General features: G+C 35.3%; 3 long non-coding RNA genes across 3 annotated transcripts; all 3 read left to right on the top strand.

Moving 5' to 3' along the window:
• The first annotated feature begins 743 nt into the window (after window positions 1-743).
• On the top strand, window positions 744-2,141 carry LOC130462068 (uncharacterized). Its single transcript, XR_008922200.1, has 2 exons — window positions 744-890; window positions 1,918-2,141. It is a non-coding gene; the product is annotated as an uncharacterized lncRNA (long non-coding RNA).
• A 5,202-nt stretch (window positions 2,142-7,343) lies between these two features.
• On the top strand, window positions 7,344-8,741 carry LOC130462071 (uncharacterized). The gene is made up of 2 exons (XR_008922203.1): window positions 7,344-7,490; window positions 8,518-8,741. It is a non-coding gene; the product is annotated as an uncharacterized lncRNA (long non-coding RNA).
• A 5,200-nt stretch (window positions 8,742-13,941) lies between these two features.
• LOC130461914 (uncharacterized) lies at window positions 13,942-15,339 on the top strand. Its single transcript, XR_008921930.1, has 2 exons — window positions 13,942-14,088; window positions 15,116-15,339. It is a non-coding gene; the product is annotated as an uncharacterized lncRNA (long non-coding RNA).
• The last annotated feature ends 618 nt before the right edge of the window (window positions 15,340-15,957 follow it).

Raw genomic sequence — 15,957 nt, 5'->3', positions numbered from 1 at the left:
GTCCAAGCCAGCAACTCCCCCTCCTCCTCCTTGGATTCGGTTTCCACTCTCTCCCCCCTAATCGCAGTGTCTTTGTTCGACCAACAACCACTACTGCCTCCCACGACAACATCTGCTGCCGCGCCGCAACCGCCTCCACGTCGCCGTGCCTCTGACCCGGCTGCCCTCTTTCTCCTCTTGATTTGGTTGATTTTCTTAAACCCTAAGCTAATTAAATGTTTTAATTATGTTGATTAATTCTAATTATGTTCTTGAATTAAATTTATAATCTTTATGGATTGAATATGATTTTCAGATTTGGTGTTGATATTTATAAACTAATTATTTTCAGTTTTGGTTGATTAAAATATAAGTTAGGGTTTAATCATGTTTTATTAATTCGAATTATGTTTTCTTGAATTAAAGTTATAGTTTTTATGATTTAAATTATATATTTAAGATTATACGAATTATATAATAAAGTTACTAATTTCCAGATTATATTATATTGGTTAAATTAGTGCCTTTAAGTAGTAAAGTGTGACTTTAAAGCATAATAGAACGATTATATATTATTAAAGCTATTATTCTTATGATTCTAAGAATGTTAATTATGTTTTGGAGTAGTTTGAAATTAGTTATATTGCTGAAAGTTTAAAGCACGATGTTTGCAAAGAGTTTTCAATGAATTTCAATCACTAGTTCAATAATTATGATGCTAGGAAATCAAATGTTTAGGTTTCGATATTGGGGAAGGTTCTAAATATGTTTAGGATGCAATTAGAATGCTTTATGATGGTTGCCAATGATTAGAAATTGATTGGGATTATTTGTTGGTTGTTTTAGGCGGAGAATTCTCTCTAGGCGACTTTTGAAAGTGTTAAAGTGGCCTATCAGTTTGTTTACACAAGGTACGTACATACCTGTGTGCTTGGAATGAGTGTGATTTGTTGAAACCATATTGAAATGATTCATGAACTTCGTTATGTCGAAATGATTAAGGAACTTGGTTATGTTGAAATTGTTGATGAACTAGGTTATGTTGAAAGTGCATGTTTAATATTGTTGGATGGACATGTTAAGCATATATATTTCGTTATGAGAATTATAGCATGTTGGTATGGATGATTGATGCGAACATGTTGGTTGGGAACATTAGATTATTATTTATATATATTGATTCAGATCGATTGTTTATTGTTCCCTTTTAGCTTTTCACTACTTTATAAGGGTCGAGGACCTTGTTTAGTAAGTTGAAACCTTATACCCATATAGAGGGGTTGATCAGTATTAAAGGAAAGGTTGAATTAATTGGAATAAGTCTTGTGTGACATCTCTGTGATCACTTGCTTAATTCAAAGATAAAAGAAGTTGTGTTTACTTGTTGAATATAATATTTATGTTTGATGAGTCATAACCAAGTATTAAAAGTTAAGTCATGTAAAGTGAACATGAATAGCAATAGCTTTAGAATGTGCACGTCTAAAGTGACGGACAATCAGGAGTTGGGGTCATGGGTAGCCTATGGCTTTTTCTGGGGCCGGATTGATCACCGGTTCTATTTTTATTTAAAAAGTCCCTCGATATCGCAGGTCATTGGGGTTTACGGAGTCGCGCCCGTACCTCGTCTTCCTTAGTGAAGAAGAAGAAGTTTCTAGTAGACAACTCAGTCCATTGACTATTTCAATTAAAATAATGTTAATGATACAAAGGTCTAGTTCAGTCAAATATAGTTTTCAAGTCAATATATTTTGATTATCCTTGCTTATGTTTTATTTAGTATCATGTTAGGATTGTTCATTTAATATAGAATCATGTTAGGACTATTATTGATTTAGTATGTAGTACTCAGCTTTGCTGATTACGTGCTTTTGCTTGTGCATGTTGATCATGGCTAAGCCTTATTGATCCTGTGATGACCCAATCTTTGGTGAGCAGTCTCTAAGGATCAATAAGCATTGTCCATCTGCAGGTTTGAAGATGTTGCATCATTGGGATCGGGAATAGAGAGCTTGTATTTAGTTTTGTTTTGATAAGTTGACTTGGGTTTGTTTAATCGGACTTTAAACTTGTCGTACTATTTATATTTCCTTATTTTCTTTTATTGGTTTTTGGGATTAAACCTGTAATCGATTATTTATAAACCTAAAGTTAGTTTTATGTTTTCCGCTGCAAAATTCTGAATAAGCCGTTACGTTTTCACACGGGCGATAATGCCTTGATAATTCTCTACGTTTTATAAAAAGGTTATTTTAGAAAAGAGAGAATTGTCGGGGTGTTACAAAGTGGTATCTAGAAGCTAAGGTTTTACTTTAAAAAAAAAAATTTAGGCGCCTAACTATCTAGTTATTTAAAATAAATTTCTTAAAAATCGAGATTCTACGTATTATAGTGTTAAAAAAATTGGTACTTTTTTTTGGGGGGCCGATTTCATTTTACCTTGTTTGAAAGTATACGATATTCCTTATTTACGTTCGAAATCAAATTATTTTTCCAAGTTAAAGTGATACTTTGGACATTTTTATTTTTTTTATTATTTATTATTCAAACAAATAAATAAAAATAATATGAATACATTTTTTTTAAAAAAGGAGTTCAATTTTTTTTTTTAAAGTTGTTTCAAGATTTAGAATTCGTTAATTAGGAAATATAAATCTTTTTCGAATTAATAACTTTATTTTCTAATTTATTCGCTACGCATTTCCTTAATTTATTTTACTTTATTTATTTTTTATATTTTTATTTATGTTATTATTCTATGTTATAATTTTCTTATATTAGCGTCCTTTTACCTTGTTATTTAAATTATTTCAATGCTTTAGCTTATGAGAGATGGGTAGTATAAGAAGGGCATATAAGATAGAATTATATGTGCATTAGTGGCTAGTCAACGCTAGCATTAGAAATTGATTGTTATGTATGTGCATGTGCTAATTGTTTAAGTGTTACATTTACAAGTGCATAAAGAATTGTTTGATTCCACCAAACTTATCGATTACTGAACCTTGTTTATGTTTTGGCTGGAAAATCGTTAGTGAGACCTTGAATTGTTTATTTCAGGAATAAAATGTTTCTTTCCAAGTATACCAATATAGGATCCTTCGAGAAACTTGATATAGAAACCCCAGATATTTATGTGAAGAAAATTGTGTTTGGATGTGAATATTATGCTAAGGTTCAAGGGCAACCTATCTTAATGAGAAAGGATATCATAGCAGCCACTATCATTAATTGCTTACCTAACAAATTTCCATACCTAGAACTCAAGGAAAAGTTTAAAGACATGCATTCTGATAATGGAACTCCAAACTTGGCTAAGTATGGAACTTGGGATGGTAGATGGAAATATGATTCAGAAATTCTGACCACCGTTATTGAAGCGGCAGAAAGTGGGTTTAGAGACGGTAAAATCGTAGGGAGTCATGTTGGGGATTCAGTTACAGAAGAACCTATGGGAATTAGTGTAAATAATGACCTAGAGGAAAATGATGTAGCTGTGGAGAATGAGAATGTAGGTGTTGAGGCAGAGTATCCTAAACCAGCGGCTCATGAGCCAACCATTGAGATCTCTAGTGATTCGGATGCAGAGCTCGAAAGTGAACAGGAGATGGCAAGTGAGCCTAATCAAGATGAAGACATGGGTGAAGATGCAAACCCTGAGGAAGACCCCGATGAAGACCCTGAAGAAGAGTTCGATGATCTTGAGATCTAAATTTCACTCCGCAAGTTTCAGGAGCAATGGAAAGGCAAAAGGCCACAAATATTTTGAAGTCATAAATAGTTAATTAGCTCTTTTATGTTTTAAAGAATAAGTAGCAAAGCTACAACTGTTTAAGGTTTAAGTTTATTGAAGTTTGAAATGTTCTTTATTATTTTCAAGGATGTAATAAACCTCTATGGAGTTAGCAATAAAAGTTAAAGTTTCCAAGGAATTTTTCTTTATTCTATTTTGAGGATTCCATAATACTCCAACCTCTAGATAGTACGACATGGATTAATTGTTTGCATACTCAATGTGAATTGTGGATCAATTTAATTGCCACAATAATGTTAAATGATTTGAGTACATAAAGGAAGTGGGGTCCAATCTAGACCCTCATGACCAATATGATTCAAAATGTTATGCCTTATGTGCAGTATGAGAACGTCTTTCGTGAATTATTGAGTATGATTATTTCTCAATGATGATTGCATCTTGTAGATGATTGTTGCACCTTTGTAAACGATTGTCGTGCCTTCATAAATGATGTGTATTTATGTGAACATTGTTGGTTGAGGCGATCTTTATGGTCAATTCAAGTATTAAATTGTATGGGATAACGTAAGTGACGTTTCAAACCTAAAGTAGAATATACTAATTGCAGGTCGCGTTCTAGAATGGCCAACAACAATGATCTAGCTGCTGCAATTCGCCTCTTGGCGGAAAAGCTAAACCAGGAGAGAACTGAGCGCCCCGACTCTGCAGGGGAAATGTTTGAAAGACTTTCTAAGGTTAAGCCACCGTATTACAAGGGGCAATCAGACCCTACCTTCTTAGAAAATTGGATTAGGGAGTTTGAGAAACTGTTTGAGGCTGTGAGTTGCCCTGAGAGTATGAGAGTAAGTCAAGCTGTCCTTTATCTGAAAGATGAGGCCGACCTTTGGTGGAAGGAAAATGGAAATAGACTAAGTGCTGTTGAGGGATTCAATTGGAATTCATTCATAGTTGCCTTGAGGGGGAAGTTTTATCCTCCTTTTATGAGAAAGCAGAAAGCGCAGGAGTTCATCAACCTTAGGATGGGGAATATGACTATTGCTGAATACTATAGCAAGTTTATAGCTTTATCGAGGTTTGCACCTGAGGTGGTAGCTACTGAGGAGCTAAAGGCTCAAAGGTTTGAGCAAGGGCTGACTGATGAAATTCAATTGGGATTAGGTGGAGAAACATTTACATCCTTAGACATAGTGTATGGGAGAGCTGCTCATATTTATGGTCTGCAGTCTAGAAAGGACAAGAAAACTGTGGTAATTGGGGAAAAGAGAAAAGATTTTAATGCTGGGGGTAACCAAGAAAACTTTAAAAGGAATAGAAACGGAAATGGGAATGGAAATGGAAATTTCCAAGGAGGAAACAATCAGGGGCACCACAACAACTCGAACCAATCTAAGAGAGTGCATCATTGCAAAATGTGCAGTAACAATCACCCTGGTAAGAACTGCAAAGGAGAATTAGTGACCTGCAACTATTGTCAGAAAAGGGGGCATAGAGAGTATGAGTGCTTCACTAAGCACAGAAAGGAACAAAATAGTAATGGAGGTGGAAACCAAGTGAGGTTTAACCAGTCTGGAGGTCAAAATTCAAAGCCTGGAGGGGCACAAAACAATCAAGAAAACTATAATAAGCCTGCAAATGATCACAACAACCCGAATAAGGCCCCAGGAAAGTTGTACATGATGAATCAGAATGAGGATGAACGATCTGCCGATATAGATTCTGGTACTTTTCTATTAACTCCGCGCAAGTTAAGCATTATTTAATTCGTGGTGACTTGTTCTTTTGTTTTGTCATCTGTTGTGAAAAGTCTAAAGTGATTAGTTTTAGTGAAATAGGAATTTTGAGGATAGAATTCGTCGAAAGAGAATTTTAGTTAGCTATTCCCTTAGGTGAGTTACGAGGGCGTAACTCGTTTTCTTTAAGGGGGTAAAATGCGATAGAAATTCGCGCTTTTTACCTATTTTATGGCATTTTTATGCATTTTTATGCTTATTTTAGCAAATTTTACAAGTTGATGCAAAGCAAATAGATTCTCCGCATAAGAAAAAGTGTTCATGAGTAACACAAACAACTTTGAGTTGGCAAAAGAGTACACATAGGTGGCACAAGTACTTCTATAGTAAGAATAAAATAAAAGCTTTTGGGGAAAATGTGGGAAATTTCTTGCCAAGTTTCGGGACGAAACTTCTTTTAAGAGGGGTAGATTGTAATCCCCCGTAAATTTAGAAACATTATTTATATATTTTAACATATAGTTAATTATATTCAAATAGAATTTACGAATTTTAGAAATAAATATGTAATTAACGAATATTTATTTTTATACGTTTTAAATATTTCAACGATTTATGAAATTAAAATAATTTAAGAATTCGATATTGAAAAGAATTTGAATTACGAAAACACGGTCGAATTTAGAAAACAATCTTAAGCGGTGTTGAATTCAAATACCAAACGTAATTCTAATCCTAGCCCAAGTTAGCAAAGCCCAAAATAAGTAAACCCACATCCCTTACCCATATTCCAAATTCATGTAAAACTCTCAATCCTCTCCTCTCCTTCACGTGAAAAGAAAAGCAGAAAAACCCTCAAACCCTCTTCAAGAATTCACGTGAACTCTCACACCTTAGTGCTCTCCTTGTCGCCGCCGTCCAGCCACCCACGCCGGACCACCGTCGTCCCTCGCCAGCCGCCGGTAATCCCCCTTCTCCCTTCTCCCTCTCTTGCTTCGTCCTTCTTTCTTCTCCTTAGTTTTATTGCTCTCCTCCTCACTCGTTTCTGTTGGTGCGCAGCCACGCACAACCACCGAGCACCGCCTTCTACACTCGTCGTTCCCCTCCACGCTGCGCCGCCCACCTGCAGCGTCTGTCCAAGCCAGCAACTCCCCCTCCTCCTCCTTGGATTCGGTTTCCACTCTCTCCCCCCTAATCGCAGTGTCTTTGTTCGACCAACAACCACTACTGCCTCCCACGACAACATCTGCTGCCGCGCCGCAACCGCCTCCACGTCGCCGTGCCTCTGACCCGGCTGCCCTCTTTCTCCTCTTGATTTGGTTGATTTTCTTAAACCCTAAGCTAATTAAATGTTTTAATTATGTTGATTAATTCTAATTATGTTCTTGAATTAAATTTATAATCTTTATGGATTGAATATGATTTTCAGATTTGGTGTTGATATTTATAAACTAATTATTTTCAGTTTTGGTTGATTAAAATATAAGTTAGGGTTTAATCATGTTTTATTAATTCGAATTATGTTTTCTTGAATTAAAGTTATAGTTTTTATGATTTAAATTATATATTTAAGATTATACGAATTATATAATAAAGTTACTAATTTCCAGATTATATTATATTGGTTAAATTAGTGCCTTTAAGTAGTAAAGTGTGACTTTAAAGCATAATAGAACGATTATATATTATTAAAGCTATTATTCTTATGATTCTAAGAATGTTAATTATGTTTTGGAGTAGTTTGAAATTAGTTATATTGCTGAAAGTTTAAAGCACGATGTTTGCAAAGAGTTTTCAATGAATTTCAATCACTAGTTCAATAATTATGATGCTAGGAAATCAAATGTTTAGGTTTCGATATTGGGGAAGGTTCTAAATATGTTTAGGATGCAATTAGAATGCTTTATGATGGTTGCCAATGATTAGAAATTGATTGGGATTATTTGTTGGTTGTTTTAGGCGGAGAATTCTCTCTAGGCGACTTTTGAAAGTGTTAAAGTGGCCTATCAGTTTGTTTACACAAGGTACGTACATACCTGTGTGCTTGGAATGAGTGTGATTTGTTGAAACCATATTGAAATGATTCATGAACTTCGTTATGTCGAAATGATTAAGGAACTTGGTTATGTTGAAATTGTTGATGAACTAGGTTATGTTGAAAGTGCATGTTTAATATTGTTGGATGGACATGTTAAGCATATATATTTCGTTATGAGAATTATAGCATGTTGGTATGGATGATTGATGCGAACATGTTGGTTGGGAACATTAGATTATTATTTATATATATTGATTCAGATCGATTGTTTATTGTTCCCTTTTAGCTTTTCACTACTTTATAAGGGTCGAGGACCTTGTTTAGTAAGTTGAAACCTTATACCCATATAGAGGGGTTGATCAGTATTAAAGGAAAGGTTGAATTAATTGGAATAAGTCTTGTGTGACATCTCTGTGATCACTTGCTTAATTCAAAGATAAAAGAAGTTGTGTTTACTTGTTGAATATAATATTTATGTTTGATGAGTCATAACCAAGTATTAAAAGTTAAGTCATGTAAAGTGAACATGAATAGCAATAGCTTTAGAATGTGCACGTCTAAAGTGACGGACAATCAGGAGTTGGGGTCATGGGTAGCCTATGGCTTTTTCTGGGGCCGGATTGATCACCGGTTCTATTTTTATTTAAAAAGTCCCTCGATATCGCAGGTCATTGGGGTTTACGGAGTCGCGCCCGTACCTCGTCTTCCTTAGTGAAGAAGAAGAAGTTTCTAGTAGACAACTCAGTCCATTGACTATTTCAATTAAAATAATGTTAATGATACAAAGGTCTAGTTCAGTCAAATATAGTTTTCAAGTCAATATATTTTGATTATCCTTGCTTATGTTTTATTTAGTATCATGTTAGGATTGTTCATTTAATATAGAATCATGTTAGGACTATTATTGATTTAGTATGTAGTACTCAGCTTTGCTGATTACGTGCTTTTGCTTGTGCATGTTGATCATGGCTAAGCCTTATTGATCCTGTGATGACCCAATCTTTGGTGAGCAGTCTCTAAGGATCAATAAGCATTGTCCATCTGCAGGTTTGAAGATGTTGCATCATTGGGATCGGGAATAGAGAGCTTGTATTTAGTTTTGTTTTGATAAGTTGACTTGGGTTTGTTTAATCGGACTTTAAACTTGTCGTACTATTTATATTTCCTTATTTTCTTTTATTGGTTTTTGGGATTAAACCTGTAATCGATTATTTATAAACCTAAAGTTAGTTTTATGTTTTCCGCTGCAAAATTCTGAATAAGCCGTTACGTTTTCACACGGGCGATAATGCCTTGATAATTCTCTACGTTTTATAAAAAGGTTATTTTAGAAAAGAGAGAATTGTCGGGGTGTTACAAAGTGGTATCTAGAAGCTAAGGTTTTACTTTAAAAAAAAAAATTTAGGCGCCTAACTATCTAGTTATTTAAAATAAATTTCTTAAAAATCGAGATTCTACGTATTATAGTGTTAAAAAAATTGGTACTTTTTTTTGGGGGGCCGATTTCATTTTACCTTGTTTGAAAGTATACGATATTCCTTATTTACGTTCGAAATCAAATTATTTTTCCAAGTTAAAGTGATACTTTGGACATTTTTATTTTTTTTATTATTTATTATTCAAACAAATAAATAAAAATAATATGAATACATTTTTTTTAAAAAAGGAGTTCAATTTTTTTTTTTAAAGTTGTTTCAAGATTTAGAATTCGTTAATTAGGAAATATAAATCTTTTTCGAATTAATAACTTTATTTTCTAATTTATTCGCTACGCATTTCCTTAATTTATTTTACTTTATTTATTTTATATTTTTATTTATGTTATTATTCTATGTTATAATTTTCTTATATTAGCGTCCTTTTACCTTGTTATTTAAATTATTTCAATGCTTTAGCTTATGAGAGATGGGTAGTATAAGAAGGGCATATAAGATAGAATTATATGTGCATTAGTGGCTAGTCAACGCTAGCATTAGAAATTGATTGTTATGTATGTGCATGTGCTAATTGTTTAAGTGTTACATTTACAAGTGCATAAAGAATTGTTTGATTCCACCAAACTTATCGATTACTGAACCTTGTTTATGTTTTGGCTGGAAAATCGTTAGTGAGACCTTGAATTGTTTATTTCAGGAATAAAATGTTTCTTTCCAAGTATACCAATATAGGATCCTTCGAGAAACTTGATATAGAAACCCCAGATATTTATGTGAAGAAAATTGTGTTTGGATGTGAATATTATGCTAAGGTTCAAGGGCAACCTATCTTAATGAGAAAGGATATCATAGCAGCCACTATCATTAATTGCTTACCTAACAAATTTCCATACCTAGAACTCAAGGAAAAGTTTAAAGACATGCATTCTGATAATGGAACTCCAAACTTGGCTAAGTATGGAACTTGGGATGGTAGATGGAAATATGATTCAGAAATTCTGACCACCGTTATTGAAGCGGCAGAAAGTGGGTTTAGAGACGGTAAAATCGTAGGGAGTCATGTTGGGGATTCAGTTACAGAAGAACCTATGGGAATTAGTGTAAATAATGACCTAGAGGAAAATGATGTAGCTGTGGAGAATGAGAATGTAGGTGTTGAGGCAGAGTATCCTAAACCAGCGGCTCATGAGCCAACCATTGAGATCTCTAGTGATTCGGATGCAGAGCTCGAAAGTGAACAGGAGATGGCAAGTGAGCCTAATCAAGATGAAGACATGGGTGAAGATGCAAACCCTGAGGAAGACCCCGATGAAGACCCTGAAGAAGAGTTCGATGATCTTGAGATCTAAATTTCACTCCGCAAGTTTCAGGAGCAATGGAAAGGCAAAAGGCCACAAATATTTTGAAGTCATAAATAGTTAATTAGCTCTTTTATGTTTTAAAGAATAAGTAGCAAAGCTACAACTGTTTAAGGTTTAAGTTTATTGAAGTTTGAAATGTTCTTTATTATTTTCAAGGATGTAATAAACCTCTATGGAGTTAGCAATAAAAGTTAAAGTTTCCAAGGAATTTTTCTTTATTCTATTTTGAGGATTCCATAATACTCCAACCTCTAGATAGTACGACATGGATTAATTGTTTGCATACTCAATGTGAATTGTGGATCAATTTAATTGCCACAATAATGTTAAATGATTTGAGTACATAAAGGAAGTGGGGTCCAATCTAGACCCTCATGACCAATATGATTCAAAATGTTATGCCTTATGTGCAGTATGAGAACGTCTTTCGTGAATTATTGAGTATGATTATTTCTCAATGATGATTGCATCTTGTAGATGATTGTTGCACCTTTGTAAACGATTGTCGTGCCTTCATAAATGATGTGTATTTATGTGAACATTGTTGGTTGAGGCGATCTTTATGGTCAATTCAAGTATTAAATTGTATGGGATAACGTAAGTGACGTTTCAAACCTAAAGTAGAATATACTAATTGCAGGTCGCGTTCTAGAATGGCCAACAACAATGATCTAGCTGCTGCAATTCGCCTCTTGGCGGAAAAGCTAAACCAGGAGAGAACTGAGCGCCCCGACTCTGCAGGGGAAATGTTTGAAAGACTTTCTAAGGTTAAGCCACCGTATTACAAGGGGCAATCAGACCCTACCTTCTTAGAAAATTGGATTAGGGAGTTTGAGAAACTGTTTGAGGCTGTGAGTTGCCCTGAGAGTATGAGAGTAAGTCAAGCTGTCCTTTATCTGAAAGATGAGGCCGACCTTTGGTGGAAGGAAAATGGAAATAGACTAAGTGCTGTTGAGGGATTCAATTGGAATTCATTCATAGTTGCCTTGAGGGGGAAGTTTTATCCTCCTTTTATGAGAAAGCAGAAAGCGCAGGAGTTCATCAACCTTAGGATGGGGAATATGACTATTGCTGAATACTATAGCAAGTTTATAGCTTTATCGAGGTTTGCACCTGAGGTGGTAGCTACTGAGGAGCTAAAGGCTCAAAGGTTTGAGCAAGGGCTGACTGATGAAATTCAATTGGGATTAGGTGGAGAAACATTTACATCCTTAGACATAGTGTATGGGAGAGCTGCTCATATTTATGGTCTGCAGTCTAGAAAGGACAAGAAAACTGTGGTAATTGGGGAAAAGAGAAAAGATTTTAATGCTGGGGGTAACCAAGAAAACTTTAAAAGGAATAGAAACGGAAATGGGAATGGAAATGGAAATTTCCAAGGAGGAAACAATCAGGGGCACCACAACAACTCGAACCAATCTAAGAGAGTGCATCATTGCAAAATGTGCAGTAACAATCACCCTGGTAAGAACTGCAAAGGAGAATTAGTGACCTGCAACTATTGTCAGAAAAGGGGGCATAGAGAGTATGAGTGCTTCACTAAGCACAGAAAGGAACAAAATAGTAATGGAGGTGGAAACCAAGTGAGGTTTAACCAGTCTGGAGGTCAAAATTCAAAGCCTGGAGGGGCACAAAACAATCAAGAAAACTATAATAAGCCTGCAAATGATCACAACAACCCGAATAAGGCCCCAGGAAAGTTGTACATGATGAATCAGAATGAGGATGAACGATCTGCCGATATAGATTCTGGTACTTTTCTATTAACTCCGCGCAAGTTAAGCATTATTTAATTCGTGGTGACTTGTTCTTTTGTTTTGTCATCTGTTGTGAAAAGTCTAAAGTGATTAGTTTTAGTGAAATAGGAATTTTGAGGATAGAATTCGTCGAAAGAGAATTTTAGTTAGCTATTCCCTTAGGTGAGTTACGAGGGCGTAACTCGTTTTCTTTAAGGGGGTAAAATGCGATAGAAATTCGCGCTTTTTACCTATTTTATGGCATTTTTATGCATTTTTATGCTTATTTTAGCAAATTTTACAAGTTGATGCAAAGCAAATAGATTCTCCGCATAAGAAAAAGTGTTCATGAGTAACACAAACAACTTTGAGTTGGCAAAAGAGTACACATAGGTGGCACAAGTACTTCTATAGTAAGAATAAAATAAAAGCTTTTGGGGAAAATGTGGGAAATTTCTTGCCAAGTTTCGGGACGAAACTTCTTTTAAGAGGGGTAGATTGTAATCCCCCGTAAATTTAGAAACATTATTTATATATTTTAACATATAGTTAATTATATTCAAATAGAATTTACGAATTTTAGAAATAAATATGTAATTAACGAATATTTATTTTTATACGTTTTAAATATTTCAACGATTTATGAAATTAAAATAATTTAAGAATTCGATATTGAAAAGAATTTGAATTACGAAAACACGGTCGAATTTAGAAAACAATCTTAAGCGGTGTTGAATTCAAATACCAAACGTAATTCTAATCCTAGCCCAAGTTAGCAAAGCCCAAAATAAGTAAACCCACATCCCTTACCCATATTCCAAATTCATGTAAAACTCTCAATCCTCTCCTCTCCTTCACGTGAAAAGAAAAGCAGAAAAACCCTCAAACCCTCTTCAAGAATTCACGTGAACTCTCACACCTTAGTGCTCTCCTTGTCGCCGCCGTCCAGCCACCCACGCCGGACCACCGTCGTCCCTCGCCAGCCGCCGGTAATCCCCCTTCTCCCTTCTCCCTCTCTTGCTTCGTCCTTCTTTCTTCTCCTTAGTTTTATTGCTCTCCTCCTCACTCGTTTCTGTTGGTGCGCAGCCACGCACAACCACCGAGCACCGCCTTCTACACTCGTCGTTCCCCTCCACGCTGCGCCGCCCACCTGCAGCGTCTGTCCAAGCCGGCAACTCCCCCTCCTCCTCCTTGGATTCGGTTTCCACTCTCTCCCCCCTAATCGCAGTGTCTTTGTTCGACCAACAACCACTACTGCCTCCCACGACAACATCTGCTGCCGCGCCGCAACCGCCTCCACGTCGCCGTGCCTCTGACCCGGCTGCCCTCTTTCTCCTCTTGATTTGGTTGATTTTCTTAAACCCTAAGCTAATTAAATGTTTTAATTATGTTGATTAATTCTAATTATGTTCTTGAATTAAATTTATAATCTTTATGGATTGAATATGATTTTCAGATTTGGTGTTGATATTTATAAACTAATTATTTTCAGTTTTGGTTGATTAAAATATAAGTTAGGGTTTAATCATGTTTTATTAATTCGAATTATGTTTTCTTGAATTAAAGTTATAGTTTTTATGATTTAAATTATATATTTCAGATTATACGAATTATATAATAAAGTTACTAATTTCCAGATTATATTATATTGGTTAAATTAGTGCCTTTAAGTAGTAAAGTGTGACTTTAAAGCATAATAGAACGATTATATATTATTAAAGCTATTATTCTTATGATTCTAAGAATGTTAATTATGTTTTGGAGTAGTTTGAAATTAGTTATATTGCTGAAAGTTTAAAGCACGATGTTTGCAAAGAGTTTTCAATGAATTTCAATCACTAGTTCAATAATTATGATGCTAGGAAATCAAATGTTTAGGTTTCGATATTGGGGAAGGTTCTAAATATGTTTAGGATGCAATTAGAATGCTTTATGATGGTTGCCAATGATTAGAAATTGATTGGGATTATTTGTTGGTTGTTTTAGGCGGAGAATTCTCTCTAGGCGACTTTTGAAAGTGTTAAAGTGGCCTATCAGTTTGTTTACACAAGGTACGTACATACCTGTGTGCTTGGAATGAGTGTGATTTGTTGAAACCATATTGAAATGATTCATGAACTTCGTTATGTCGAAATGATTAAGGAACTTGGTTATGTTGAAATTGTTGATGAACTAGGTTATGTTGAAAGTGCATGTTTAATATTGTTGGATGGACATGTTAAGCATATATATTTCGTTATGAGAATTATAGCATGTTGGTATGGATGATTGATGCGAACATGTTGGTTGGGAACATTAGATTATTATTTATATATATTGATTCAGATCGATTGTTTATTGTTCCCTTTTAGCTTTTCACTACTTTATAAGGGCCGAGGACCTTGTTTAGTAAGTTGAAACCTTATACCCATATAGAGGGGTTGATCAGTATTAAAGGAAAGGTTGAATTAATTGGAATAAGTCTTGTGTGACATCTCTGTGATCACTTGCTTAATTCAAAGATAAAAGAAGTTGTGTTTACTTGTTGAATATAATATTTATGTTTGATGAGTCATAACCAAGTATTAAAAGTTAAGTCATGTAAAGTGAACATGAATAGCAATAGCTTTAGACTGTGCACGTCTAAAGTGACGGACAATCAGGAGTTGGGGTCATGGGTAGCCTATGGCTTTTTCTGGGGCCGGATTGATCACCGGTTCTATTTTTATTTAAAAAGTCCCTCGATATCGCAGGTCATTGGGGTTTACGGAGTCGCGCCCGTACCTCGTCTTCCTTAGTGAAGAAGAAGAAGTTTCTAGTAGACAACTCAGTCCATTGACTATTTCAATTAAAATAATGTTAATGATACAAAGGTCTAGTTCAGTCAAATATAGTTTTCAAGTCAATATATTTTGATTATCCTTGCTTATGTTTTATTTAGTATCATGTTAGGATTGTTCATTTAATATAGAATCATGTTAGGACTATTATTGATTTAGTATGTAGTACTCAGCTTTGCTGATTACGTGCTTTTGCTTGTGCATGTTGATCATGGCTATGCCTTATTGATCCTGTGATGACCCAATCTTTGGTGAGCAGTCTCTAAGGATCAATAAGCATTGTCCATCTGCAGGTTTGAAGATGTTGCATCATTGGGATCGGGAATAGAGAGCTTGTATTTAGTTTTGTTTTGATAAGTTGACTTGGGTTTGTTTAATCGGACTTTAAACTTGTCGTACTATTTATATTTCCTTATTTTCTTTTATTGGTTTTTGGGATTAAACCTGTAATCGATTATTTATAAACCTAAAGTTAGTTTTATGTTTTCCGCTGCAAAATTCTGAATAAGCCGTTACGTTTTCACACGGGCGATAATGCCTTGATAATTCTCTACGTTTTATAAAAAGGTTATTTTAGAAAAGAGAGAATTGTCGGGGTGTTACAAAGATGTGAGGACCGAGGCTCGAAATGGGGAGACGGCTGAGCTTTTGATACCTCGTATTCGTGTTAAGTGTGAGGGTCCTGATTCTGCCAGACCTCGTACCTATAGTATTAAGACTGTGAAAGTTCGTCCTGATCGAAAGCGAAAGGAAGTTCCTCCCCGTTCCAGTTTCAGGCCTAAAAAGATGCCTAACATGAAGGGGCCTGCTATTGTTAAAAGAAATGCAAGCTCTCGCGAAGATCGTTGCCGGAACAATGTATGGGTTAGGAAGGCTCAGCCGCCTGTAGAAATAGTGGCTAGTCTAGTTGATGATAATAATCCTTCTCCCACCATTGCCTGTGCCTTCGAGGCTGAGCGGGCTATAATTGAGAATGTTTCTGAAGCCTTGACATCTTTGGAAGCTAGTGTCCAGGAGCCGGTTCTTATGGAGATTGACATTGGGGCAGCGCAGAGGACTGTGGGAGTGGATCCTGCGAATATTGCCCTCTACAAGACTTTA

Source organism: Spinacia oleracea, chromosome 5 (genome assembly GCF_020520425.1).
Source record: "Spinacia oleracea cultivar Varoflay chromosome 5, BTI_SOV_V1, whole genome shotgun sequence".
NCBI classification, from domain to species: Eukaryota; Viridiplantae; Streptophyta; class Magnoliopsida; order Caryophyllales; family Amaranthaceae; genus Spinacia; species Spinacia oleracea.
Note: the sequence above shows the minus strand (reverse complement) of the source record. Positions and strands in the feature narration are given on the sequence as shown.